This window comes from Ochotona princeps, chromosome 1 (genome assembly GCF_030435755.1).
Source record: "Ochotona princeps isolate mOchPri1 chromosome 1, mOchPri1.hap1, whole genome shotgun sequence".
In the NCBI taxonomy this organism is placed as follows: domain Eukaryota; kingdom Metazoa; phylum Chordata; class Mammalia; order Lagomorpha; family Ochotonidae; genus Ochotona; species Ochotona princeps.
Window position 1 is genome coordinate 32,439,520 of NC_080832.1, and position 26,954 is coordinate 32,466,473.

At 39.0% G+C, this 26,954-nt stretch overlaps 1 protein-coding gene and 1 non-coding gene across 16 annotated transcripts in view; both read left to right on the forward strand.

Annotated features, from left to right (window-relative positions):
• Positions 1-26,954, forward strand: part of EPB41L2 (erythrocyte membrane protein band 4.1 like 2) — a 214,528-nt gene that overhangs the window by 118,414 nt on the left and 69,160 nt on the right. The window lies entirely within an intron of this gene.
• LOC118758364 (U6 spliceosomal RNA) lies at positions 23,047-23,152 on the forward strand. The gene has a single exon (XR_004995662.2). It is a non-coding gene; the product is annotated as a U6 spliceosomal RNA (small nuclear RNA).

Consider the following 26,954-nt stretch of genomic DNA (forward strand, 5'->3'; position numbering starts at 1 on the left):
TCTCTGTCTAGGCATGCTGGCCTCATACTACAGGTGGGGCAGTAAAGGGAACACCAAACGTTTGTCCTTGAATCTTACCTTAGAAATGGTGTATAACACTTTAATTGTATATTCTGTTGGCTAGCAAGTTGCACTGTCAAGGCAGGTAACAAATGGTAGGAAAGTATGGCCCTTTCACAGGAAAGGAATGGTACGTAACTGCAAAGATGAAATCAGTACTGCAGCGTACCAAGGATGAGACTGAGCATCTTTTTAATTCTATGTAGCTTGCTGGGGTTGCTGAAAGTTAAGCATTATTTGTAAGATGAAGGATATTATTTTTCTGGTTTCTAAGATTTTTTTCAGAATGATGTAGACTTTTTCACAGTATATTTTCTGGGTCAACTGAGCTCACTTATTTTTGCTATTTTTGTAATTTAATTTTTCTAATATTAAGCCATCTGAATTTCTAATGTAAATTTTACTTGGTCATGCTGATTCATTTCATGTTTTTTTAAAAATTTAGGATTCTTATCTTTATTACCTTTTAATTTTCTTTTGCCAGATTGTCTTAATGAGATTCTATAATCTGAATTATGTGTTATCCATAAAAGTTGACTATTTTCAGGAAGAGCTTGAATAAATGAGGGATTATTTGCTCTTTCAAGATCTAGTAGAATTTGCCTTCAACACTGTCTTGGTTTGTGGCCTTTTGAGGGAGTGGGTGAGTGTGGAGGACAATTGTTTTTAATCATTCATTTTCTTTTTTTAATGGTGTTTTTTTTTTCTTGAGTTAATTTTATTCATCCATGGTTTTGGTGGAAACTGTCTATTTCATCTAGTTTGACAAATTACTGACCTAAATTTTTCATAGTATTTTCATTTTGTTTCCTTTCCCGTTTATATTGTTACCTGCTTTTTCTTTTTTCCTTAGATATTTTTGTTATGGAATCTGCCATTTAAAAAAAATTTTTAAGAAACAACTTGGTTTTGTTTAATGTTATTTGCATTGTATTTTAAACATTTTGTACCTCTCTGTGCTTTTTCTTTGGGATTTCTCTGTTCTTAAGTTTAAAGATTTTTGTAAAAATATTCAAAAAATTGTTCCCAACATTCTTTTTTTTTTTTTTAAAGAGTTATTTTTACTGGAAGGGCAGATTTAGAGAGACCAGGAAAGAAAGATCTTCCATCCTCTGACTTACTCCCCAAGTGGCCACAATGGTCGGAGCTGAGCTAATCTGAAGCCATGAGCTTCTTCCAGGTCTCCCATGCAGACGCAGGGTCCCAAGGCTTTGGGTGGTCCCCGACTGCCCCCCCCCCCGCCCCCAGGTTACAAACAGGGAGTTGGATGATAAGTTTGGCAGTGGCATCTTGAACTGGCACCCATATGGGATCCCAGGGCATGCAAGCCAAGGATTCATCCTCAAGGCTTTTGCATCAGACATAAAAATGTACTTTCAATGTACTCTGTCTTTAGCCTCCTCAGACCCCTCCAGGTGTGTCTTCTGTTTTTTGAGTGGCCCACATGGTCCCACCTCCCTCATGGACTTCCACAAGTCTGCTGTGAAACTTGAAGGAACAGAGTACTGGTGGATGAATTTGGATTGCCACAGAGCCCTGCTTCATAGACTTGCATCACTCAACTCCATCACGTAAAATCAGCGAATATTCTGGGACTGGGAAATATTTCTCTTTCCAAATTTACCATAACAAATTTGGTTTTTTTCCCTTTCTTTGAAAGAAAAGCTAATCACGCTGCTCTTTTGTTTTCCGTTAAGAGACTCATTGCTTGGGGAATGCTTTTTTTGTACTAAAATTTGATTTTTTTTTCTCTTATGCAAGATTAACTTACTTAGAAGTGTCTTTGGCTTTGTATGACACGTTTTCATTCATTAATAGCAATTTGAAATAAAACCTAGGAAATGAGAATATTTAAATTCCATGACAGTGTAACTCTGCAGTCTCAAAATGAGCTGATAAATTTCTGAGGCAAAGATGAAATTATGGAGACTGTTCATATTAGGATTCAAAACCATTTTCTACTGTGGCATTATACGGTGGTTAAAGTGATGGCCTTTTTTGATAGGTTTTGTTGTGTCTTGTGAGCAAATCACTGTGTGAATGGAATTATCGCTACTGTATCATAAGTGGGTATCTTGATTCTGTGGTTCCCTCAGTATTGTAGTCTGACTTGTAACCAATAATGAATATTTCTTGATATTTAATGTATAGGACATTTATTTATACTCAATAAATATTTTTCAAAAGGAAAAAAAAAAGGAACTTGAAGGAACAGACAGCGAATTGTTATTGAGTACAGAAAAGGAAATAGTGCAAATTCTGTATATGAAAATCTTCCCCAATGAGAAAAACAAGTTTTAATCACACACACATACACACACACACACACACACACTCTCTCTCTCTAACACACACACACACACGTTTCATATCCAAGAATATTTGAAACATTCCAAAAGATGCGAAAATGCATGAGACTACCAAAAGAATCAGAAAGAGTAAAACAGAAGAAATATTTGGAGTGATCGTGGCTGAGAATTTGCACGAACTCGAAAGGTGAGGTAATACCAAGCAGGGTAAATAGCAAGAACATTATCACTCAAGCGTGTTATTTAAATTGTAAACAAAACAGAAAAAGAAGAAAAAAATCCCTGCCTGACCTAGAGAAGAGAATGTGGCTTCTTGTTTGGATAATTTCTGAAGAGAGCAGAATAAGGTGTTTAGAATGTTGAAAAACACTAGCCTAAAACTCTGTCCATTGAAAGTATTCTTCTAAATGAAAGAAAAACACATTCTCAGAAAAGCAAAAATTGAAGGAATTTGCCACCAGTAGACCTGCCTTGATTGAAATGTTAACAGGAATTCTTCACAAAGAAGAAAGGATTATAGGTCAGAAACATGCAGTTACACAAGTAAAGGAAGAACATAAACATTAGTAGAAAATCTCTCAGATGTTGAATTTTGACCTTTTCTGTGTTGTAGATATACAGACAGGAAATGATGTTCTCTGGTAATGGTGATGCTGGATATTCTAGTACATTTTTTTTTTTTCTTTAACAATGCATGAAAGAGCTTAATTTTAGCAAGAAAAAGGATTTATTTTGTCTTAGAGTTTTTGAGCTTTGCATATAAGAATAGGTGGACTCTGGTGATGGTGTCCTTGCTGGAAGATATCAAAGCATGATAGAGCAAGAGATAGGAAGTGTGTGTGTGTGTGTGTGTGTGTGTGTGTGTGTGTGTGTGTGTGAGAGAGAGAGAGACAGAGAGACAGAGAGACAGAGAGAGAAGGATGCATGACAAACCAGGAAGCAGAGCACTGACCTAACGTGGAATTTTATAACCTACTTTGTATGAGAATTAACTTTGAGAGAACACTGCTCATGGCCTCTAAAGTCTTCTTACTAGGCCCATATACCAAACCACCCACTTAGTACTATTAACTTATAGTTTGGGAGTTTCATTGACCATGTGAATTTGGAACACAAAATTATATTCGAACTGTAAAGCACTGGGCAGTATCGGTATCTTCAGCTCCCACTTAGCTGCTGATCATGAGGGTACACAGTGAAACAGTGTTCAATAGTTAGGTACATAAAATCAATTTTGACTTATAATAAAAATACTGCTTTCATGGCAGTGGTTCTAAGGTTGAGACCACATGACTGAAACTTAGCTCCTTCACTGCTGTTCATTTCTTAGTATTTTTAAAATCTTATTATGGGTTTTACTCCTGGAATTTTTAAATCAGTTGTTGTGGGCTAAGGAGTTGGTTAGCATTCGCTAAACTGAGCACTACAGGCAATGGGCTTGGGGCTGAAAGCACCTGGTCTAATGGAACTCAGCTGTATCCAATATTGAGAGTGTGGGCTAAAGCGTAAACAAGAACTAGGTGAGAGGTCAAGAGTGGAGGCAATAAAAGCAGGCCTTGGAGAGAGGCCGGAGAGAGAGACATTTCCACCATCCCTGGTCTCCGTGTCGGTGCCTCATCCCCAGATCCTTCGTTGTGCCCATGTTACTGACCCAGCCGGCTGCAGCAAATGGCGCCCAACGTGGGGCACAGCACGAATGACATCTGAGGGACCCCTGGATCTATGATAGTAACTTTAGAATTTAGGAATTTTGCAGGGGCATAACTGATTTCATCCCCAGACCCTCTCCCTGTGCTAGGGCATGAGGGAGAATCTGAGGGACTCCTGGAACTCTGGAGGGGCATAATTAATCTCATCCCCAGACCTTCTCCCCGTTCTGGGGCACGAGGGACAATCTGAGGGACCCCGGAAATCCAGAGGCAAGTTTAACTCTGGAGGGGCATAATTAATCTCATCCCCAGACCTTCTCCCCGTTCTGGGGCACGAGGGACAATCTGAGGGATCCCGGTAATCCAGAGGCAAGTTTAGGATTTAACTCTGGAGGGGCATAATTAATCTCATCCCCAGACCTTCTTCCCGTTCAGGGATACGAGGGACAATCTGAGGGACCCCGGAGATCTAGAGGCAGGTTTAGAAATTTTTACAGGGGCATAAATAAAATTTATCGTGGGGCAAGAACTCGCTAAAGTGCAGGTTATTAAAGGAATCAGAGATCTGCTCCAGTCACAAGGCACCGACACTAAGCTTAAGGCCTCACAGAGTTTCTTTGAAACTGTCTGCGATGTGTTCCCATGGTTGGCTCTCATTACCTTCCTTCTCTGGCGCTTGGGAAAAAGTGCTTTGCCATCCCCTCAAGCAGTGGGGCAACCCCGCAGGAAAAAATGGTCCATTAGAAGGAGGAGGAGAGAGCTGCAAACCAGGGTAAAAAGGGAGAAGAAACCCCAAACCAGACAAAGTCGGGAGAAAGTGTGCAAAGAAGATTCGCAGTCCTCTTCTGAGGAGGATGAAGAGGAAAAGGATGGAAAGGACGAACATGGTCCCAGGTGGATTCCTGAGAGGCTTGTCCTGCAAGCTCCTGCTGCTGAGTGTTGTGAAAGCTCGGGTACTGGCCAAGATGATGGCATTTGAATCAGAAGATCGACGGGACAAGCAAAAAACGCCTCTGAAGTGAGTGACACTGAACAAGGTCGCGGAACAGACAAGTGACAGTGAACAAGGTCGCGAAACAGACTGCCAGAGTTGTGGACAAAAGGACTTTACTGATGAACATGAGCGGGTGGTCATGCTTGCATTGTAACTGCGGATTGATTTGTAGTCAGAGGAACAGCAGATGCTGTGAGATTTGGCTTAGACCTCTTGTACCCCATTGTATGCCTGTTTGTGTGTATCATCTATGCAAGTGCAAAATGTTTTCCCAAGCCCTGGTGCTGCTGTCTGCTCGTTGCTACCGAGCTAAAGATACTCCTATGGTCAGGGCCTCTTGTTCCCCATCATATGCTTTATGTATGTTTCACCTGTGAAGTGCTATGTTTCCCCAAGCCCAGGAACTGCTGTCTGCTCATTGCTACTGAGGTTAAGACACTCCTAGCCATGGAACAGTGTTACCAGCCTCCCCAAGTATGATTTGTGCATCTGTAGCAGGCAACGCGTTGAATGGCAGCCAGTGATGGTTAAGATGGACTGGGCACTGACCAACCTAAGACAGGGGCTCCATCATGCTATGGAGATTCCCGATGACGGGTAAGGCTGATAACCTGCGAGTCCACAAGCTAAGTCAGGCACATTCAAGTCTGCTTTAAAACAAAGACAGGGGGACCTGTTGTGGGCTAAGGAGTTGGTTAGCACTAGCTGAACTGAGCACTACAGGCAATTGGGGCTGAAAGCACCTGGTCTAATGGAACTCAGCTGTATCCAATATTGAGAGTGTGGGCTAAAGCGTAAACAAGAACTAGGTGAGAGGTCAAGAGTGGAGGCAATAAAAGCAGGCCTCGAGAGAGGCCGGAGAGAGAGACTTTTCCACCATCTCTGGTCCATGTGTCGGTGCCTCATCCCCAGATCCTTCGTCGTGCCATGTTACCAGTCTAGCTGGCCGCGACGATCAGTAAATTACATTTTTTTAAAGATGTGTTTATTTTTATTAGAAAGTCAGATATACAGAGAGGAGGAGAGACAAAGAGGAAGATCTTCCGTCCGATGATTTACTCCCCAAGTGAGCGCAATGGCTGGTTCTGTGCCGATGAGAAGCCAGGAGCCAGGAACTTCCTCTGGGTCTCCCACACGGGTGCAGGGTCCCAAAGCTTTGGGCCGTCCTCGACTGCTTTTCTAGGCCACAAGCAGGGAGCTGGATGGGAAGTGGAGCTGCCGGGATTAGAACTGGTGCCCATATGGGATCTCGGGCGTGTTCAAGGTGAGGACTTTAGCTGCTAGGCCACACCACTGGCCCCAATAAATTAGATTTGAAGATTTATTTGGTATATTTGAAATTCAGAAGTAGAGGAAACAGAAACACTAAGAGAAGGTAACAGAGAGAACAGTCTTGAACACTGGGCTACTCCAAATGACTGTGATGCCAGACTGAAGCCAGGAGCCAGGAACTTCATCTGGGTCTCGTGCTTGCAGGAGTCTGAATACCTACTTGGGCCATCTTCTGCAGCTTTCCCAAGAACACTAGCAGGTAGCTAGATTGGAAGCGGAACAGTTGGCAGTCGAACTGGTGCCCATATAGGATAATGTGATGGATGAGTTTTGTTTTTTTACATTGCATTATGTGTCACAGTTGTATAGTTACTGGGATTCCCCCCACCTCTCCTCAAACCCTCCGCCCATGGCGGATTCTTCCACCTTGCTGTATTGCCACAGTTCAAGTTCAACTGAGATTCTTTCATTGCAAGCATATACCAAGCATAAAGTCCAGCATCTTATTGTCCAGATAAGTTCAACGGCTTGTTGGGGAGACCATCTCTGGTCTGAATGTAGAGCCGGTAGAGTGTCATCCCGATCTAGTAAAAGCCCCAACATGACATCAGTAACAATTTATAACATTATGGAATTAGTGGACATAGTATTGAGTAACCAATATACTAACAAAAAAAATGCAAGTTCTGAACCACATGAGGTTGAGATAATATTACATTTTATAGGTACTATTTTTCATATTGACATCATTTCATCTTAAATTAAGGCAAACATGTGGTATCTAAACTTTTGGGATTGGCTCATTTGGGATTAGCTCATTTGGGATTAGTTGGGCCCATTTGGCCACAAAGAACTGCATTTTGTGTTTTTTAATAGCTGAGTAGTATTCAATGGAGTAAATGAACCATAGCTTTCTTATCCAGTCTTCTGCTGATGGGCATTTTGGTTGCTTCGACATTTTTGCAGTTACTGATTGTGCTGCTGTGAACATAGGGGTGCATGTTGGTTTCTTGTGTAACAGGTATTTTGGATATATTCCTAGGAGTGCTATTGCTGGATCATGCGGTATGTTGATTTTGAATTGTTTGAATGTTCTCCATACTGATTTCCATAGAGGCTGTACCAACCTGCAGCCCCACCAGCAGTGGAGTAGGGTTCCCTTTTCCCCGCAACCTCGCCAACAAGTGTTGTTGGTGTTTTTTTTTTTTGCATGTGGGCCAGTCTTACTGGCGTTAGGTGGTACCTCATAGATGTCTTAATTTGGATTTCCCTTATTGCCAGGGAACTTGAGCATTTTTTCATGTTTGTTTGCCATTTGGGTTTGTTCCTTTGTGAAATGTCTGCCCATTTCCCATGCCCATTTCTTGAGTGGCTTGTTTATTTTGGTGTTTTGGTTGTTTTGTAGTTCTTTGTATATTCTGGAAATTAGCCCTCTATCACCTATGTAGTGCGTGAAGATCTCCCATTCTGTGGGTTGCTTTTTCACTTTGTTGATTGTTTCCCTTGCTGTACAGAAGCTTCTTAGTTTGATGAGATCCCATTTGTTTATTCTGGTCTTGATTACTATTGCTTTTGGTGTCCTTTTTAGGAAGTAGGGACCTACCCCTAAGTGTTCCAGTGTGTTTCCAACATTTTCTTCCAAAAGCTTGAAGGTTTCTGGGTATAGGTTTAGGTCTTTTATCCATTTAGATCTGATCTTACTGTATGGTGAGAGATGTGGGTGTATCTTTTTGTTTCTGCAGGCTATCAACCAGTTGTCCCAACAGCATTTATTGAACAGACCTTCCCATTTGCCTACTGTCATTTGTCTTTTTGTCAAAGATTATTTGGCTGTATCTGTGTGGGTTCCCGTCTGGTGTTTCTATTCTGCTCCATTGATCTTCCTCTCTATCTTTGTGCCAGTACCAGGCTGTTTTGATAACCACTGCCCTATAGTATGTCCAGAGGTCCGGAACTGTGATTCCCCCTGTTAAGTGCCTGTTCTTCAGAGTGGTTCTGGCTATTCGTGGTTTTTTGTGTTTCCAGATGAACCTTTGGATCATTGTTTCCAGTTCCATGAAGAATGTCTTGGGCAATTTGATTGGGATTGCGTTAAATATTTATATTGCTTTAGGTAGTATAGACATTTTAATGATATTGATTTTACCTATCCAGGAGCATGGGATGTTACTCCATCTTTTGAGGTCTTGTTCAATTTCTTTTTTAAGTAGTTTGTAGTTTTCTTCAAATAGGTCTCCTACATTTTTGGTTAGGTTTATTCCCAGATACTTCATACTTTGCTCTGTTATTTTGAATGGTATCTTGCTGGTTAGATCTTTTTCCACCTTGGGCTGTTGGCATACACTATGGCTGTTGATTTTTGTTCATTAATTTTGTACCCTGCCACTCTACCAAACTCTCGTGTAAGTTCTAGCAGTCTCTGTATTGAGTCTCTTGGCTCTTCTACATAAAGAATCATGTCATGTGCGTATAGTGAAAGCTTGACTTCTTCGTTTCCCATTTGGATTCCTTTGATTTCTTTGTCTTGTCTTATGGCCTCAGCGAGTACCCCTAGGACTATGTTGAATAGCAGCGGAGATAGCGGACATCCTTGTCTTGTTCCTGATCTCAGTTTGAAGGGTTCCAGTTTTTCTCCATTCAATATGATGCTGGCATTGGGTTTTTCATATATTGCTTTGATTATGTTGTGAATTTTTCCATCTATGCCTACTTTGGTTAGGGTTTTTAGCATGAAATGGTGTTGGATTTTGTTGAAAGTTTTTTCTGCATCTATTGATACTATCGTGTGATTCTTGTTTCTCAGTTTTTGGATGTGGTGTATCACATTTATTGATTTCTGAATGTTGAGCCATCCTTGTATTCCAGGGATAAATCCTACTTGACACAGATGATCTTTTTTTAAAGATTCATTCATTTTTACTGCAAAGTCAGATACACAGAGAGGAGGAGAGACAGAGAGGAAGATCCTCCATCTGATGACTCACTCTCCAAGTGACTGCGAAGACCAGAGCTGAGCAGATCCCAAGCCAGGAGCTAGGAGCCTCCTTCAGGTCTCCTGTGCAGCTACAGGGTTCCATGGCTTTGGGCTGTCTTTGAGTGCCTTCCCAGGCCACAGCAGGGAGCTGGATGGGAAGTTCGGCTGCCGAGACTAGAACCGGCGCCCACATGGGATCCTGGCATGCTTAAGGCGAGGACCTTTGCCCCCCAGGCCACGCTCCCCGGCCCATGATTTTGTTTTTTAAGACTTACTAATTTTTATGGGAAGGAACTGAGTTACATAGGGCCGGAGAGAGGGTGGCAGAGAGAGAGAGAGAGAGAGAGAGAGAGAAAGAGAAATATAAATATACATGGTTACAGTAGCCTGAGCTGTACCAGTACAAAACCAGGAGGCAGGACCTTCTTCTGGTCTCCCATATTGATAGAGGATCCCAAGGCTTTGACCATCCTCTATTGACTTTTTAGGCCACAGGCAGGGAGCGGGATGGAAAGTGGAGCAGCTGGGATATGAACCAGTGTCCATTTGGCATGTCAGTGCTTACTTGCAGGTGGAGGATTAGCCAGTTGAGTCATGGAATCATCTCTGTAACTGATATCTGAACTTGCGATGCTGCATTGCTGTCCCTTACTGCTGGATTTTTTTAGTAGGTGTGGCAGATCTTTCAAACATATACATTTGTGTGTGAGTGTATGAATTGCATGCATGGGGAGATTGGGTGCTTGGCTTTTTTTTTTTTTTTGTATTTTTGGTTTTTGTTAAGTTACAACCAGAATATGATCTAACTAATACATTTTATTATATTAAAATTTTCTTTGACGTATAGACAGAATTGAATTTTATATTAGTTTTTTTTTTTTTTTTGGAAAAGCGTTGTATCCTTTCATTGTAGATAAAGCTTTCCAGAACTGTCCTCAGGATTGATGTTACATGTCTTTATTCTTTGATGACTGTTGTTTATCAGAGCGTAAGACATATATTAAAATTTCCATAATACTTTAATTTTTGCTTTGTATTCCTGTAAGTTTACGTAAGTTATGTAAGTTCATGTAAGTTTATGTAAAAATCTGTTACTAGAGTATTTAATTTATATGCGTGCACAATTCTATATGTTTTCTGTCACATGGTATCTTAAAATTTATGTGATAATACAATTTAGAATACTAGCTCGATTTTGATTGTATTTGGACCATCTTTTGCTTTTATACAGTTATTTCTCTGCTTTGATGCATTGTGCTGTTAAGTCTTTGATTTTTTTAAATGACATTAGAAAATTCTTTTAACTGGTGAAGTTAGGCTATACCACAGTGATTATGTGTGACTGTATTATGCCATTTGTTTTTAGATCATCTGTTTTCTTCCTTTGCTTGCTTAACTTTCCTTTTTTTCCTTTACTGTTGTTCATAAATCATCAAATGTTTCAGAAATTTACTGGACTCAGTAATGTTTCATATTAATCAAAATACTATTTCATCTCTTTTCAATCCTATGAGTTTATTAGAAGTCTTATTATTTATTATGAGGTAAAGCTATTTTTTATCTATGGAACTATTCCCTCTTTTATGTTTCTACTATTTTTAGAATGTCAGCTTGCATATTACCTGAGGCAGAGTTGAGATACTTTCCAAAGCTGACAGAAGTAGTTTAGTCTTTTAATGTATGAGGAATTAGATCAGTTGAGAAAGCATAGGAGTCCTTTAGTTTTAGGACTGTATTAATTGATAGAGAACCATTTTATTTAATAGGTGATTACCTACTATGCTATATATGAGTGGACTTTTAAGGACAGTAATTCACACAAATAAACTAATTACATTTGTTTTAAGTATAAAACAAAGTGAGGCATACTTCAGTACTATTTCCTTAAAGATTTAAATACCAGCAGTTTATTTGAGTCTAATTGGTAACATATCTAAACGTAGGTGATAATTCATTGTTGACGTAGTAACTTTTAGAACATTGCAGAATTTCTAAAATCCCTATTTTAACTAACTTCCCTGTTCTCTGTTTCCTCTCTGAGTCTGTGGTTGCTGTGTTGGGATCATTTCTTTGGGTCTGCTGTTCATCAGACCTGGTTGTGGAATCTGGAGGACAGTGCTCATGTGATTGAGTGCTGTTGCAATTCCTGGTTCCAGTACTGACCTTAGACAGAGTGGGTGATCTGCTGATGCTGCTTCTCTGGCCTGCTGGAGCTCTGCATCGGGATTAGTGTCTCCAGACTGTTGGAGGAAGTTTGGTATGGGAAATTACAGTTGTTGATGAATTTTTGAACACTCAGGGTTTGCAAACACAGTGTGGGAAATAAATGCTTTCATTGACTTCCAACTGTTTATTGTCAATAAAGATTGTATGCTTATAATAGCTTCCAAGATGAATATAATTATTGTTCCTTTTCATTTTGTATGTACAGTGAATATTTTTCAGTCAGGCATTTGTGCTACACATCGTGCCTGCCTTCCAAAGAGGATTTAATCATCTTCACTTCAGACAGTTGTAATAATGAAGAGATGCCACTGGAAGTTGGCCTGTGTGGAATATTGTCGGGAGATGGGATGGTGTAGTTCATAGGGGTCTCAGAGAATACGGTGTGGCTCTAGGAGACCTCAGATGCCAGGATGAGCAGATTATAGCCAATTTCTGGAGCAGAAAAGGAGATGGAGAGTCAAATGCCAGATGTTGTAGAGTCATTGGTATAATAAAACCTAAAACGGTCAAGACTGCTGTTTGCATTCTACAGCATGTGGGGAGCTATATAGCCGCAATTATTGAATGGCTCTGGATAAGGCAAAAACTACGATGATGATTTTACTTGACCAAAGATGTAGTCTCTTGTTCCAAATCTTTGCGTTGAGCATACTTTTGTTATCAGTGAAAATTATGACTTGCATTTTATACCAGTTTGTAATTATTGATAATTGAGTTCTAATTTTTTAGAATACTTTGAGGATTATTATATATTTTTATGAAAAAACTTGTATTTCTGGTTTTTGATATTTGATGAGTATGTTATTGAGACACTTGGATGGCTGTAACAAGCTCCTTTGCTTAGAGTTTGACTGTAAAGAATTTTGGGAAGTCTTCTGCATCTTCATATTCACTTCAAAGGTTTGGCTCCAGGACTCTCTCAGTGCTGCTGCTAACGTCATTTACACCCTTGGTATATTAAAACAGTGGGGCTCTTTCCTGTAAGGAAAAATGCAGTGAAGTTTAGCTAAAGCCATAGATAGAAAGTCAAGAGATCTATGTTTACTTTTCTTTTGACTCTTTGTATGTCTTGGGGGAGTCACTTCCTCTCTTTCCTTCTAGTCTCAAATTGCAAAGTAAGAATGAAAATATTTGCTTCCTCTATTTCTAGGATTGAACTGGTTTTCCTACAGCTGAGAAGCCTGTATTTTTTTAAAGTCTGAAAATAAGTGTGAAAGTTCCCGTAGGACTTCGGATGCCTGAGTGAATGTGCGTTCTGAGTTAAAGTTGCTCACATTTTCCTCTGGCATCTGCAAGTTGTTCCCACGTGTTGATTTTGTCTGAGAATTGAGGGTATTGTTTCTGCCCACACAGGAATGTCTGTGCCATTTTTTCTTAGTTATGAATAAGACTGTCAGAATGCAAGCTCTCTTCGTCAGTGTTCTGATGATAGAAGTATTTATCAGAAAGCAGAAGCATTCCTGTGTTAAGTTCTGGCCCAATGAATCTGATATTCTTGCTTCTTGAGTGTGTTTGTATTTGTCTGCTTTCATCTCCCAAGGTTGCTCTTTGAGAACTAGTGTAGAGCCTGGCGCGATAGCCTAGTGGTTAAATTCCTTGTCTTGAACGTGCTAGGATCCCATATGGGCGCCGGTTCAAATCCCGGTGGCCCCTGCTTCCCATCCAACTCCCTGCTTGTGGCCTGAGAAAGCAGTCGAGGACGGCCCAAGGTCTTGGGATGCTGCACCCACGTGGGAGACCCAGAAGAGCCCCTGGCTCCCGGCTTCAGATCGGCGCAGCACCGGCTGTTGTGCTCACTTGGGGAATAAATCATCAGACGGAAGATCTTCCTCTCTGTCTCTCTTTCCTCCTCTCTGTATATCTGCCTTTCCAATAAAAGTAAATGAATCTTTAAAAAAAGAGAGAACTAGTGCACTGTGAAGAAATTAATGAGAAAAAATTTTTGAAGAAATGTGATTCCCTATTTTTCTTCCTGTTGTTGATTTTGTTTTATGTCTTTTAATTTAAGGGGACGTCTAATAACTGTGTAGGAGAGACTGTCCTATCAAGATGTGAAGCTACAATGCAGTGTGCATCTCTAATTCCAAGTCAAAGATGGACCCCCAATGACAATATCTTAGCTTGACAAGAGGACGCTGGACTCTGCCATTGCCCATACTTACACTGTCAGGATACGCTTAAATAGCAGAATGATGGACTTAAGACTTTTTATGATTGACTTTATTATTGTAATAATACAGGAAGAATCAGTGGGGAGAAAAGATTTAAGGAAGGGAGAGGGGAAATCCCAGAGCCAATGGAAATGTATCATAAAATAATAATAATGAAAAAAAAACTGTTAAAAAAAAGAACTAGAGTATTGACCCTTAGATGGTTTGCTAGTTAAATATTCACTGTCCACATACTTGTAAATGCTTTAGAGGTTGTGGCATTGTATAAGACCAAATAAAAATGACAGATTTGTATATAACTTAGGAACTTTGGATCATTTAACTGGCATAAAACGTGGATAGGTCCAGATGAAATGTCTCTCTCCAACCGTTAGTCCATCTATCTGTTTAGTTGAAACAAGGAATTAGGTTGCAGCTCTATCTAGTGACTTGATTTTTATACTGTATGGGAAAGGCTGCTGTGCCAATAACTTAGAGAATATTTTGGTCCAGCTTGAGGAATGCAGGGACCTGACAGCCACAGGAGTGTGGCCTCCTCGGCAGGTCCCTCCTTAGATGGGCTCTCAGAGCTGTTAGGTAAGATTGAAGGCTGTCTTTCGATTTCTGTTTTTACTGGATTTTCTGAATCTTGCCTTGCTGCTCAGATTGGCTTTGTAATCAGGTACTCCTGAATGATTCTCCTATGAAGTTTCCGAACATTCCATCGTCACATTTTGCTTTGTGTACCCATGTGAACCTTCCCTGACTTTTAATGTTCAATGCAGGTCTAGCTCTCAATTTTCTCCTTTTGTTTTTTTCTAATTTGCATGTGCCCTTAGTTAGTAATTACTGTTGCACTGCTTTGTGAAAGAATCTGTTTGTGTTGAACAACTTCTGTTTCTATAATGCTGTTTTTCCTCATGCTTGTTTTGTTTCTGCACCTGGATTCTTGTAAGTTTCTTGGGGAAAAAGGACTCTGTGTCCACAATGCCTTAATGAAGGACTTTCCCTAGAACACCTCTCATAAAGTACAATTTTTTTATTTCCCCCTACCTGTATATTTATAAAACCTTATCCTCCTCTTATATAAATGATAGCATTTGTTTGTTTATATTCCTATCTTGTCTTTCCTTTCCAACTGGACAGTATTTCAGTATATATATGTATATATAATCCACCATATGTTCATGATCACTACTTCGCCTACCATGTCCTACTTTTTAAATACTAAGAGACAGCAGGCTAGCTTGTAGAGATACGTCAAGGGCTTAAGTGAATGAAGTCAGCTTATTACATTAAAAAAAAAATAAAAACATTGTGAAGCTCTAGGTGTGAAACCAACCCCAAAATGAATGTGATATGACCTAGATCCTTTGGAGTCCAAAGACTAGAGGGATTGCAGAATTGAAAAGCTCACAGTTCTGTTCTCTTAAATTGGAGCCATTCTCTTGCCTGATTGCATGCTGACTGGGTTTAGGGCTAAGCAGAAGGAAAATATAATTAACATCTTTTGCTCTTCCCTTTATTAATGTCTCCCCTTAAGCAAACCAATGGGTGATAAAATTTTTTGTGACTCAGCAATCAGGGGCTTAGATCACATACTTTATTCTCTAATTGTACCTTCCTTCTTATTTCAAAATTTGGGGATTGCCTTTTTTCCCCCTTGCTAGATATTTAGAAAACATTAAATTTAACGTAAAAGTATAACTGTCTTGATACAGTTTTGAAGATAATATTGATTTCTTCTCATATGTATTGCCAGGCATGAGAACTCCTTTAATAATTTTGTGCTGTACCCAGAGAATGATAGCAAAACCAGCTGAGTTCTTTTTCTATTTTGGAATGAAAATTATTTCCAAGTTGAGTATGGTTAAAATTGATGGGAAACATCATTTTCAGAATACAATTTATGCTTTACCTAAACAGGTGGTCTTCTCATCCTCTAGGTAGGCATTAGCAATTTGAAAATCTTTGTTAGGGTTCGTCAAATGAAAAGATGTAATGCAACTACTCTGTCATCCAGCAAAAGTGTCAAATATCTTTTGCTATACCCACTGTGTTCAATATCACAGTTGCCATTATTACTGCTTTATTTTAGTTCTCTTTTCTCCGCCTCTAAAGTTGCTTTGCTCTTCCAAACAGTATGATGATTATGTTGCCGACATGCATTTTATTTTTCACCTGTCAGAAGACTTGGCAGTTGTTTTCCTCTTTGGTTCTACGTCTTCTCCACTGGATTTAAGAATGCAGTTGCTGGGCCCGGCGGCGTGGCCTAGCGGCTAAAGTCCTCGCCTTGAAAGCCCCGGGATCCCATATGGGCGCCAGTTCTAATCCCGGCAGCTCCACTTCCCATCCAGCTCCCTGCTTGTGGCCTGGGAAAGCAGTTGAGGACGGCCCAATGCATTAGGACCCTGCACCCGCGTGGGAGACCCGGAAGAGTTTCCTGGTTCCCGGCTTCGGATCGGCGCGCACCGGCCCGTTGCGGCTCACTTGGGGAGTGAAACATCGGATGGAAGATCTTCCTCTCTGTCTCTCCTCCTCTGTGTATATCCGGCTTTCCAATAATAATAAAATCTTTAAAAAAAAAAAAAGAATGCAGTTGCTGCTTGTGAATTGAGTTTATCTCACAACGGTTGGGGCTAGAACCATCTTAGGATTTACATACTCTACAGTCCAGTATGATACAGATAGGATTTATTGTCAGTATTTACAATGGTGTAACAAGATATGCCAACATTTGAAGGTTATAGGGATTGAATGATAGAACATAATATGGTATACTCTGTGAAAAGCACTAGATTAATTGGAAAACTAATTTTTTTTCATGCAGGGAGGCTAAATGATCACGGTATTGATAAATGATTTGTCAGATTGCTACTTTATTATTATTTTTAAAGATTATTTTTATTGGAAAGGTGGATATACACAGAGGAGAGACAGAGAGGAAGATCTTCCATCCGATGATTCACTCCCCAAGCGGCCGCAACGGCTGGAGCTGAGCCAATCCAAAGCCAGGAGCCTTTTCCAGGTCTCCCACACGGGTGCAGGGTCCCAAGGTTTTGGGTCGTCCTCGAATGCTTTCCCAGGCCACAGGCAGGGAGCTGGATGGGAAGTGGAGCTGCCAGGATTAGAACCGGCACCCATATGGGATCCCGGGGCTTTCAAGGCGAGGACCTTAACTACTACACCATGACTCCGGGCCCTGAGATTGCTATTTTAATATTTGTTTAATTATGCTCTGCACCAGAGTTACATACCAACCATAAATTATGTCATATAACTTGATTAGGAGTGTTGTGTTTTTGGAGGTGGGGGCTCTCTAATTATCAAGACACATTTCAAGACAAAAGTGTTTGTTGTGTCCATTAGCTGAACTGGATCTCATTGCTGGGTTTATTTTTTAGAATGTATTGTTTTGACATGTTCTGATGTTGAGTCTGATTTTGTGTCTCAGCCTAGTTATTCACAGGGAGAGAAAACCTAACTTGAATGTGTTGTTATATGTTCTGTAAGTTCATAGTACCTTCCTATGTGTATCAGAAACAATGTATAGTGAGTGAAATAGGCATGTTATAATCAGCTATCTTTATGCAGAAAAGAAAGCCTGTATGAATCAAATGTCAAAATTCAATCTAGACAAGTAGTTTAGAGATTGTGCTTGTGTCTAGGACTTCACTGGTTAGGGTTTTGAAATATATTGTTTTCAACTTGTATTTTGTTTGTTTTTTGAGATAACAAATTTAGTGTGCATTGTAGTTAGTAGTTTCATGGCTCTACTAAAGGATTCAGCAAATAAGAAACAAGAAGGTCATAGTCTGGCTAGAAAATAGGCCAGGGGTATAAACAGTGACAAAGAGATGTTCCTTTGCTCTCAGGTAAATAAACTTGAAAATGGTCACAAAGTCATTAAAACTACAGTAGTATAGAATTACTGTCAGTTGGACAAAACACTGTATTTGCAGCAAAACTGATGCATATGGCCATTTATTTTTTGGGTTTATGAGGGTTTTTGTGTTAATACTGTTTTAGTTCTCACATGTAAAGGTTTTTGATGTTAATACTGTTTTAGTTCTCACACATAATATGGTATTTGTCTTTGCCTGACTTGCTTCACTCAACAAAAGGGTCTTCAGCTCTAACCATTTTGATGTAAATAATAGAATTTCTTTCTTTTTAAAATAACTGATTAATACTACATTTTCTTCATTCCTCTAATGATGAACATCATGGTTGCTTCCCTATTTTGACTTTTCTAAGCAGTGCTGTTAAACATGATGGAGCAGGTATCTGTTCATTACAGTAAGTTCATGAAATGAATTTGAATGTAAGTCGTGTTTAGTAGCTTTAAAATAGATACTTTAACATCTTTAGTATAGGGTTTTTTTTGTTGTTGTTGTTGTTGTTGTTAGACTGTTCCTGCTCAATCTTCTACTTATTAAGAGAGTTTATATTTCACAAACTGGCCCCAAATCTGGCTGTTTAGAGTAGATAGAAGGAAAAAATGGAACAAAAGTAACTTGGCTTTTATTAAAAATTGCTTATTTTATTGGCTTGCTGACCTTCCTTTGTTGATGCTATATAATTCTTTTGACTTTCTATTTTATTTTGTTTTTACTTATTATTATTATTTTATGATACAGTTCTGTAGACCCTGGGATTTCCCTTACTCCCTCCACTAATCCCTCCCCCTCATTGAGTTGCCATATATCATTAACATAGTACAGCTCCCCATACACATGTCATATGTCCATCATTTGGGCATGGACAATGGCAGAGACCAGCATCCTATTGTCAAGATAAAGTAAATAGTTTTAATGGGAGTCCATTTTTGTCTTGAAGTGGAGATGCATACTGCATTGTATCTTCACATCTGGATGTGATAGTTTCCATTACACAGTAACTATACATCCCCTTAAATGAAAAGCCACAATACAAAATCAACAACAGGAGGAAAAATAGAATAGTGCCCACCAAAACCAAAAGCAAATGCGAAGAACATCCCAGTAAAATAACAACAGAAGACTAAATCAATGAGCAATCCATTGCTAAAATGACAGAACCAAATTACCACCTGTTTGTATTAACCCTGGTTGTAAATGACTTAAACTCATCAATCAAACATCATAATTTAGTAAGCTGGATTAAAAAACAGAACCCATCTATTTGTTGCCTAAGGAGACACATTTCACCAGCAAAGATCTGCAAAATCTATCTCATGGATTCTGATTTTTTTTTGTTAGTTTCATCTCTTCGAAACATTTTCTTCTGATTAAATTCTTCAATGACTCATAGATCATACAGAAGCATCATTTTCTTCAAGAAGGTTCTTGATTTTCATTTCTTCAGCGACACATCAGTCATTCAGTACCATGTTATTTAACTTCATGCTGTTGTTAATTTGTTTCTTCCTGTTGTTGATTTTGTTTTGTGGCTTTTCATCTATGGGGATGTAAAGTAACTGTGTAATGGAGACTATCATATCTGGCATCATGTTATTTAACTTCATAGAAGTGTAAATTTCTATTTTTCTTCATGCTATATAATTTTTTTTAAAAAATGTAAACTTTAAGGAAGTTGTGTTTTCTGGATATTTTATAAATTTAGCCTCGAACTATACCTATACATATGTATCTTATGTATTCAAAAATAATTTTGCCCCAACCCCCCCGCCCACTGATTTTGTTCCTAATTGTGCTGTTTGTTAGATATTTTTGCCTCTTAGTTGTGTATGAATTACACTTTCAGAGATGATGTTTACATGTTAAACATATGTAAATGCAGATGTGAATAAAGTTGACCAAATATTATTTGTGGCTTATGAAACTGCAGAAGTACCAAGTTATTCTAGGTTGGAGTTGATTTGTGAGTCTTGATTGGGGAGAAAGGAGCTCTTGGGCTTTGAGAAATGCCATATTTAAGACAAACCAGCAGTACCTGTCACAGTTTTTATTAAAACTCATTAAAACAAAGTTCAAGCAGAAATTAGGGATCACAAGAAAAGTTTCCCATATGTTCTTATGTGTCAAGAGTGAGAAAATGAAAGATACTATGAACTTTTGTATTGTGTAGGTCACACTTCTGTATCTAGGTCATTTTTAAAATCAGCCTTTCCTTAGCTTGGATTTAACTAGAAATCCTCCTATCCTGCAAAACTAATGTGTGATTAGAGTTAAAATAAATTTAGTTCACTCTTCTAAGTCGTATGGAAAAGTGGGCTCCAGTCCATGGGAGAGTTGCAGAGGCTGGAATGAAAGCGTACAGTATAAATGCACTACTGCTTGCTTTCCGTTTTCAGTTTATTTTCCAGATATTTGCCAGTGTTTGGTTCATTTTCTGTCTCCTTTCTGTTGTGTTGGAGGAAGGATGCACCTGAACAATGCGCTTGTATACACGCAGAAAACAAACACATTCATTGTCATTTAAGAATAGCTTCTGTGGGGAGCAGAGCTTGAATGCGGTTTTTTTCATCTACCATCTTTAATTGAAAGTCCTCTTCTTAGCAAAACTTGAATAAGCAGTTTTTATCACTTGGTTAAAGTAAATGGTTCCTTTGATTATAGCACATATTAGTTTTCTTCAAACAGTATGAAGAATTTGAATTGGTCGTAGTAGCTTAGCATTGTTTTTGACAGCCTTCATTGTTTTCTCACACCCTGGAGCATGAGTGAGTTGGTGGGCTACAAAAGCTGTTGGAAAATTTGCATCCTGAAAAAGCCAGACATGAATTTCACCCCCTTTTTTGGCAACAAAATAAGCGTTTTAATTATAATACTGTGAAAATATTTTGGAATATCCTTATCTAAATTTGTGGGCACGTATACTTTAAGACAATTAAGTTCTTAAAAATTGACCTGCCATGATAAACACAAGGACCTTGTTACCGCTTTCTTTTGTGTTTTATGTTAACTCATTTGTCATTTACCAGGCATAAAAATTTTTTACTCAAAAAAACTTTAAAATTGAATGAAACATTGTTAGGTTAGATAGATGCATTTTTTTCTCAAATTGACCAGAAGTTGCCTGTCCTTGAGTAACAAGAAATTCAGTTGTTGAATTATGAACAGTTGCTGCTAAGTAACTCATCGGTTGTCTGGCAGAGCCTGTCTCTTTCGGATTTGCAGTCGTAATGAAATCAGTGTTTAAGTGGGCAAGGTAATTTTCCATTGCAACTTGTCTTCCACTTTGAACACTTGTTGAAAAAATGCTTTTGATGTTCCTGACTCTAGAAGTGGGTGTATTTCCCTCGGGTTTAGCTTGTGATAAAATCGGTACACAAAATCTATTGATTGGTCTGGTTGAGGTTGTAGTGAGATGAACAGATGTTGTCTTTTCTATCTGATTTTTTTCGTCATGTTTCTTTTATGTAAAAGTTGTTTACTACAGACTTGCAGATTATTTTAAGTGAAAGTGGAGCTACTAATATATTACTTTGTTATCCTTTCCTGGCTCTTGTATCTGGATCTTTCAAAGGGACAATAAGTATATTGGATATCACCCAGCCATATTGCAAACTCAAAGTGGATATGTGCAGGCCTGTAGTGTAACTCTGCAATAGGGCTTTTGTTTGCTGACTTTGGTATTTACCTTATCAGATGGTCAGAATCCTTGTTCAAGGCTTTTTAAAATTGCAAGTGTTCAGAGGACTTTCAGGGGATTAAGCTGTTCTTTGATTCTGTAATAGTGATCCATGTCACTGTGTTTTATTCAGACTCATAGAATGTATAACGCCAAGACTGACCTAAAAAAGATAGATAAATAGATAGATCTTAAGTCATCATTGTTAGTAGTGTTATCTTATTAATTGTAGCACCTCTGGGCATGGGGTGATGTTGTGAATGTTGAAGGTTACGTGTGTTGTGATGGGGAGCATATGGGAAGTCTCTTTTTTGCACTTGGAATTTAGAACTGATCTGATGAATTTTAAGAACTCAGATGTCCGGGTACCACCATGGAAGACTTAGTGCAGTGGGTCTGATGCTGGGCTGGGGCATGTGTGCAGCCAGCACTTCCACTGCTCTGACTGGAACATACTGTACAGAGCGTCTGCTTCCCACAGGAAGGGGGAAGTCAGCTCTTGTGGAAATATTCCTATGACTATGGGGAGCTTTTCTCTGATAACAGGGTATAAGTAGAATACAGACTGTAAAGTAGGCTCTAGGGGGTCCTATGAAGTGTCTGTTTGGGTTTATTCTCTTGCTTACTGTTCTTTAACTCTATTTGGCAGCTGAAATATCTGATGATATTTCAATAATGTCTAGCCTGCTGTAAAGGCATAAGTAGTAACTATATTTGTGGGGAGTGGGGTGCTAAAGCTGCTCCTGGGATTGGTAGGAGCCATTGCAAGATGGCGGCTGGCCCAGGGCCAGGAGGCGGAGTTGGTCTCCCCAGCAGATAAATAGGAAGTCACAGGGATAGGCTAATGCCCTTGCTGCGATTATGTCATTGCTACTGGCCTATCATGTAGTGCCAAGTGGACCCACGGGGAGAAGTGATTGGTGAACGATATAAAAGTAGCTGGTAAAAGCTAGGGGACAGAAAGCTAAGTCCAACGGGGACAGGGGCAGCAGCAACTGGTGGCCCGTATGGGGAGAAAAAGCAGTAAATAAATAAATAAATAAAGAGAAAGACTGGGACGAAAGGTGGGACAGATGGATGGAAGGACAGACGGACTGGGACAACGACTGGGATGACGAGGAGGAGAAAGACGGAGAGACTACGACAGAGAAGGGCGGAGAAGAAGGATGAGCAGGAAGAAGGGTGGCGGAGAAAGACGGGGAGGAGAACAAGGGCCGGAATGAGAATAGCGCAGGGGAAAACGGACGGGGAAAGGAAAGAGGGCTGGAGCAAGAGAGGGACGATGGAGAAAGACAGGACGAGGAGAAGAAGGACGGGCGACGAAAGGGGCAGCAGAGAGAAGGATTTAAACTCAGCTGCTTTGGGCAGTGAAGGGTCCGGTTGCGGTTCCGGCTTTTCCGAGACCCTCCTGAGTATGCCTCGTTTTTTTAGTGTCGCTGCTGGGCAGTGACATATATTATTATATTTTAAGTTTTAAATTTTATTTTTCTCATGATTTCACCAGTTCTCTGGACCTTTTAATAAAAAAAAGCTTTATAAACTTTAAAAAAATTTGTAATATTCTTATTAATAATGTTTTGCTTGGAAATTTTCCATAATATAGACATATACCATTTACATATTTCTGGTGACTTTGTAATTAAACAAAAAACGTACCTAGGTTCAAAAATTAAAATTCATTTAGTACTTTTTAAAAAGTACTTTAAAAAGACTTTTTAAAAAGAGTACTTTATCTTGATATTTTGAATAAGCCAATCTCTGAAATTCAAGTATTATTTTGGGGGGTAAGAATGGAGATACTGGCTGTAACCACTTGGTTACAGAAGTGCACAATGTTGTGCTTGCTTCGGCAGCACATGTACTAAAGTTAGAATGATACAGAGAAGATTAGCATGCCCCTGCACAAGGATGACACACAAATTTGTGAAGCATTCTGTTTTTCAATAGTGTTTTTGTTTTTATTTTCATTCATTCAAAAAACGATTTTGGTTTCTCTATTACTTTTCTCATGGAGTCAAAAGTCACACAGTAGCATTGTTTGCTTGAGGAAGGTCCTTGATTTCCGTTTTCATTTGTTCAGCAATACATTCGTTATTCAGTAGCATGTTATGTGACTTCATGTTGTTGTCAATTCTATTTTTCACTCTCATTGATTTTGTTTTCCGACTTTTCTCATCAGGGGATGTATAGTAACTGCGTAGGAGAGACTATCACATACAGATGTACAGATACAATGCAGTGTACATCTGTACTTCCAAATCAAAGATGGGCTCCCAACGAAACTGTTGAATGTATCTTGGCAGTAGGATGCTGAACTCTGTGCCATTGTTCATGCCTACAATGTCAGGATACAATTAATAGCAAGTGGACTTGTTAGTGATTGTGAAGGACTATACTGTTGTAATGACGTGGAGGAAATTGGGGGTTTGGGTGGGGAAAAGGGAAATCCCAGAGCCTATGGAACTGTAACATGGAATAATAAAATAAGTAAATTTAAAAAGTGTAAAATGTTGAAAATGACTTGATTTTTTTCCACTACTGAAATGAATTTGGGAAGTAAAAATTTAGTTGGATTCTGCATTTGAAATTCTTTAGGCTATTAAATAGCTATTCTCCAAGACTAAATGAAGATTTAGATAGCTCTTCTCATACACTGAAATGTGATTTTATTGAGCTTTTGTTACTGCAGGAAAACGTCTCAGGGATGTCTTGTTTATAAACGGCTGAGCAACTGCCATGTGTTAGAACTGACAGAAATATTCATTATTCCTTATTATGTTGTTTAAGCAAGAAATAATTTCTTGAGTAAATGTGTGTATTATTTACACTTTATCTGCAAATATGATTTCCCTTAACGAACGTCAAGATGCACTGCTCCGTGGCTTGTGAGCTTTTCTGCAGTTTCATTTTGGAGCTTGACTTTGGGTTTTTTGCAGAGCCAGCATACACATGAGAAAAGTGAAAATTGTTTCCTGGCATGACCTCCTACACATGTCTGGCTTTGTTGAGATAGAAGGACTTCTAGATGGATGCCCTGTGGTCTCCTACTTGATTCTTGTATTTTGAAATCCTGTGCAATGCAGAAAATTAAGGTTTACAGCTGGCTTAGAAATACTGGACATAGTTACATATGAAAAATTAAAAAGGCTCATGTTTTATTCTTTGAAACTAAAAAAATAGCATTTATATTTTCTTTATGAAAAGAAAAAAGGGCAATGTCAGACTTCAGTTTGTGATTGCCAGTGTGTTTATTGCATTTATAGAATCTGCTTGTTACTAGTGTTCGTAGCAGTATTAACAGTGCTTTTATTTGGAGGGGATTGGGGAGTGGGAAGAGGGGGAAGCATGGTACCATTTTCTACACAGCATAAAGATGAAATGTGTTTTTCTATTTTTTAAACCTAGCCTAGTGGCTTATGAGATGAATTGTGTGGTCTGTTAAGAATTTTGAAATATTTCAAAGCTCAGCAGTCTGGGGTGGGAAAATACTCTGAATACTGTGACTTGGATGGGCTTAGAAGCATTCTGCTCATTATAGGGTCTTAGCTTGTAATTCAGAAGAATGGGCAATGCCTCTGCCTTTGAAGAGTTAAAGTATGGATGTGATATTATTATTTTTTAATGCAGATACAGTTACTAGAGGGTGTCATTGTGGCCTGTTCTGTGCAGTGTAGTGGCTGTTTTCGTTGTTGTTGTTGTTAGGTCTAAAACTCTTTTGACTCATGTTTTAAGAGTGGAGTTAGGACTTGAACCCAGGTGCTCTGATACGATATCCCAACTAATGCATCAAGCAGCAAGCTCAGTGAATATCCTTGTATTTTCTTGTGATTGTATTTTCCATAAGCTTTTTGGAGCCCCTTTGTATGTGTTTATATATTATAATGTCCACATATCTTTTAATGTCTTTCAGTCTTAGTTCTTAATAATGATCAAGGAAACTTTTAAATTTTTTTCTTCATTATGAATGATTTACCTAATTCTGGAATTATTTTTAACACATGCACAAAATTCTAGATGTCTTTTTTTTTTTCTGTCCCCTGGGGCTTGAGTTCACTTTGGGCTAGAATGAGCTGACAGCTCACCCAGATTGGTAGGAAAGCAAGTATCTTGTAGATTTTGCTGTTATGCTATTGAAGATACTCTTTCCTCATCTGCATGGTTTTGATTTCTCAGCCCATACCCATGACAATGTATTGGTTGTTATGATTGCTCTGGACATACCTTTCCTTCCTTCGCCTTTTATATTTGCATGGTGTAGTTTAGAGCTACTGCAAAATGCATAGCTCTGGGGCTGGACTGTATGGATTCCATTGTGCACTTCCCATCACTGGCTTCCCAGCACACAATAACTGCAGTGTGGAGACCCCTACACAGAGACAGACAGTGATGGTGTTTTATAAAACGCTAATGGTGTGTGGCATTGACTGTAATCTGCCTTGGTAAGCAGTTGCACAAATTCCTCCCAAATTGAGAGGCCTCCAGAAATGTCATGTTTTGGCCTCAGCAGTAAATGCCACAAATAACAGCATAGGCCTGGGGACTTTGTTCAGTGTCTCAGATTCTAGCCTGCCTTTCTTCATCAGGATCTGCTGTAGATTCCTTTGTCATCCACCCTTGTTGCCCCTTTTATCTTGAGAAAAAGTTCCCCCAAATCTAGTCTTCTAATACTTGAATCATTTATTTTCAGTTTGTCTCAGTCATCTTGCTTTGTCTTTTTTCCTTTATGGCTCTAATGTTTTATGCATTCTTTAAAACACACAAACACACAAATACCCAGTAAGGAGATCAAATAATTTTTTTTCTTTGCAGTCATTTGATTGCCATTGTTGGTCAGTGGTATAAGTAAGGTTAGGGAAAAGCAGACAGGAAAATTAGATTGTGTATGCCAAGTTTTATTAATGGCTGTGTAGTTTTATTTTTCATGAACTTGGTTCTGTATTACCATAATAGAGATTGTCAAATTCATACTTTATGTAGATTCTACTAATAGAAACAAAAATCACACTTCAGTTAGTAGGATGAAATAATAATGAATCTGTGTTTAGAGACTTTAGAAGTCCCACTGCCCTTTCTGCATAGAGGCAAAGATGGCATGTTAAGAGAGTAGCTTTTGACTTCTCTGCTTCTGTCATTTCTGTAAAGTCCAAAGGCTATTTGACAATGTTTAATTTATTAAAGTGTGTTCAAGTATACTGTGAAATACAATATAGAGTTGTGAAAGTGTGGATGAGTGTCTTCTCCAAGACTGTAGTTGGCAGTGTGTATTGGTACTGGTTGATAGGCCAGCAGGCCCGAATTCTAGATTCAACTCAATTAAAAGTTTGGCTGGCATTATGGCACTGAGCCGCTGTGTCCAACAAGTGCCTTTCAGCCTGTGAGTGCAAATTACTTCATGATGTGCTATTGCAGGAGATGCTGAGACATGGTTTTTCTTAAGAATTCCTTCTCTGATTGTAACTTACAGCAAAGGAAGTAGAACATAAAAAGTGATTGTCATATATGTGAAATTTTAAAAATATATACATTTATATATATTTAAAAATATATGAAAATGAAAGCGACACAAAGAGAGAGGTGGAAGGGAGAATAGGGAGGAGGAAGAGAGAGAGAACACATATCTACTGGTTTACTCACTCCCAGATGTATGCTGTAGCTAGTGGTAGGCTAGTCTCAGCCAGAAGCTATTATCTCCATGAGGGTGTCAAGGACCCCCAAGCAAGTAGTTGAGCCATGGCTTGCTGCACA